This window comes from Lissotriton helveticus, chromosome 1_2 (assembly GCF_964261635.1).
Source record: "Lissotriton helveticus chromosome 1_2, aLisHel1.1, whole genome shotgun sequence".
Taxonomy (NCBI): Eukaryota; Metazoa; Chordata; class Amphibia; order Caudata; family Salamandridae; genus Lissotriton; species Lissotriton helveticus.
In genome coordinates, this window is record NC_136058.1 from 126,204,124 (window position 1) to 126,207,178 (window position 3,055).

At 39.7% G+C, this 3,055-nt stretch overlaps 1 non-coding gene across 1 annotated transcript; it reads left to right on the top strand.

Annotated features, from left to right (window-relative positions):
* Positions 1-903: 903 nt before the first annotated feature.
* LOC144808183 (small nucleolar RNA SNORA70) lies at positions 904-1,038 on the top strand. Its single transcript, XR_013606707.1, has one exon. It is a non-coding gene; the product is annotated as a small nucleolar RNA SNORA70 (small nucleolar RNA).
* Positions 1,039-3,055: the final 2,017 nt, after the last annotated feature.

Below are 3,055 nucleotides of genomic sequence, written 5' to 3' on the forward strand. Positions count from 1 at the left end.
TGCAGTCTAGTGAGCAAAATGGTAGTAATATACTAGGACAGTACTTGGTTAGTTTAAGGTAGGCCCGCCACATGGTATGTTTAGTGTGTTCAAGATTAATGGTACGTGCCTAACTAATGAGGGAAGGGTATGTTTGGATATATGCTAGCATCATTTGCTATTGTGGGTTTGATAACTTTGAAGTGTCACTCAGTTTTGTTTTAGTCTGAACAGATGTATGACATTACAACGCATGGTTTTACCACGCATGCCTTTACATCGCAGTTTTTACAACGCATGCTGTTACAACGCATAGCGTTAAGGGGTGCTGGATAGTGAATAGTTTAATTTACTATTCCAACTCCAGTCCCCGTGGATAGTAGGGACAGTGTTGGATAGTAAATTAAATCTATTCCCTATCCTAGAGCGCCCCCCAGCGCTATGCGTTGTAATAACATGCGTTGTAATAGTTGCGTCGTAAAGGCACTGCGTGGTAAAAGTTGCGTTGTAAAGGATTTTCCTGTCTGAACTATTATTCTTTCCTCCTTTGAATCCTAGCACTGGAAGCTGCCAGTATTTGTTGCAACAAGTACATGGTGAAGAGCTGTGTTAAAGATGGCTTCCACCTCAGAGTGCGCCTGCATCCGTTCCACGTCGTCCGCATCAACAAAATGTTGTCCTGTGCCGGTGCTGATAGGTGAGGACAGCTTAAGCATGTGAAGGTGCTATGAAGTATTCATGATTGTGGCACACATGTCAACAGTTTCCCACAGGACTCAATGTGTAAATATTAGCTATGGATTTTAAATGTGAGCTAGTGTGCCCGATTTGCTTGAGTTTAGTCTAGCACTGGAATGGTTTATATTTATTTATTTATGCAATTTGTATAGCGCGCAAATACCCGAAGGTGTCCCGGCGCTGTATTTGCAGTCAATTAAGCCAACCAGCTCCTGCCACTATCAGTGGGTAGTGTGCAATGGCTGCATACAGTGACATCCTGAGTATGTGTATGTTCTCAGTCTCTTGTACGGAGAGCTTGAAGGGACCTTGGAGACAAATGCAGGGAAACGTTTGGTTTGAGGCATGTGTGGCTGTAGTTACACATCCTTGGCATAAGTCTGCCATCTAGTATTGGCCTCAGAAGTGTGCAAGTTTTTCTTTAAAGAAGTTATTCCAGTCAGTGACGCCTCCTGCTTACAATGTGCATGGTCCTCAACTACATTTTTAGGTCGAGCATTCGAGACCACTTGTATATACTTTAGTACATACTTATTATATACTTATATGTATATGTACTTTGTAGGCCTTGGAGATCAGTCCGAGGACTTGTCTGCTTCCATGATTATATTGAAATGTCTGTTCTCAGTCACTTTTTAGGTCGAGCATTCGAGGCCTCTTGTATATACTTAGTGTGTATGTACTTTGTGGGCTCTGGAGCTCAACCATAGGACTTGTCTGCTTCCGCTTAGAGACTTTTTTTTCTGTTTAACTGCCTTTATTTAACTGTCTTGATAGAAAACGACCAGTAGAGGTCAGTAAAGTACTAGAATTCCTTTCCGCTGAGGGACTTGTAAAAATGTATCTGATATCTGCCTCTATTTAACTTTTTTGATAGAAAACGACCAGCAGAGGTCCGTAAAATACCAGAATCACTTTAGAATTCTCTAGATTCCAGTCTATGCAAATTGTCTTCCAAGAGCACCCGTAGACAATAATATTTTTTTCAAATCTTGTATTTTCAGTGATATGACCACCGAAGGCTATGATTACATATTTTAAAAAATAGCTTTGGACCATTCCATTTCCAGTTGGAAGGCAATATTTCTCACCATGTGTTCCCAAACATGGCATGCCACGCAGTTTGGTGCTTACTTTCTCTTCATGTTAAAGAATAGTAGGCGTTTCAGCACCCAGGTTAATATGCTGCATAGCGAAATACATATAAGGTCCCAAATGCGTGACCTATTGCATTGCAAATGCTTGTTTGTTGTTGCTCTGACAAAACATAATACACCAGCATCAGTGCTGCACTGCCAGTTCCTGACTCTCGAGACACTAGGGTACTTATATTGCCTTTTGAAGTCTGGCTCATATATAAGCTCAGGAGACTTGCTTCTGCTCTATTTCCATGTCAGGTTACGCCCCCTTTATTTAGCCTTTAATGGATAAATGTTCTGAGAAGTTGAGGACCGTTTAGTCAAGTTTCAGGCACATAACCATAGTTTGTTTATGCGCTGGGCAATACACTGATGTTTGGTACTTACGTAATAGTGAACGAATGCTATGCTGAATGAAGATAAATCATTATTCATGGATTTGTTCTCTCTGTAGTTTGGTCCTAATATTGTTAGTTTAATCAGAATAGAATGTGATACAAATAAAAATTAGTTTACAACCTAGAATTACAACACCACAATCGACAAACTACACTAATGAAGAGGTGTTTCAAAATGAAACATATTAACTTCAGCTATTTTAAAGCAGGAGCTCCCCCAATCAGAACTGTCACTTCTGTTTCTTACATTCTAGCCCGATATTCATTGTTTAAATTATGTAATTATCTTTGAAGCTTTTATTTCGAATCTTTTTCGGCTGGTGAGCTGGCAAATTCTGATTGCTTTTTAAAAGCTTCATTTTAACCTTTGGGCTCCTCATGCATAATTCCATCCTACATTATAGTCGTCTACACATATTGCTCCATTTATTTGCCCGTCTGGTGAGCAAAATGTAATTTGTCCTGCTGAGACCATGCCGTTCCAGGGATATCAGTGTATGCATGACAGCCCCATTTCTATTCTGAGTCATGTTTCAAATGGATTGTTTTGTTTACCCTTAGTTTGTTTTGTAGTTTTGCTTACTTGTCATGTGATTTACAAAGCGGCCAGTTTGTATTCCTCTCGAGTACTGCCTAAAATAAATAAGCTACTGCAGTAAGAAGGACTAAATTATGAAAAATTGCAGTTCCCGTCAATGATTTGAAAAACAGCACTAACAGTACACATTTGATCAGAATATAATTGATCTTCTGGGTCGGTGTTTCGCTGTTTTTGTTTTCACTTTCGGTCATCTTGCTGTT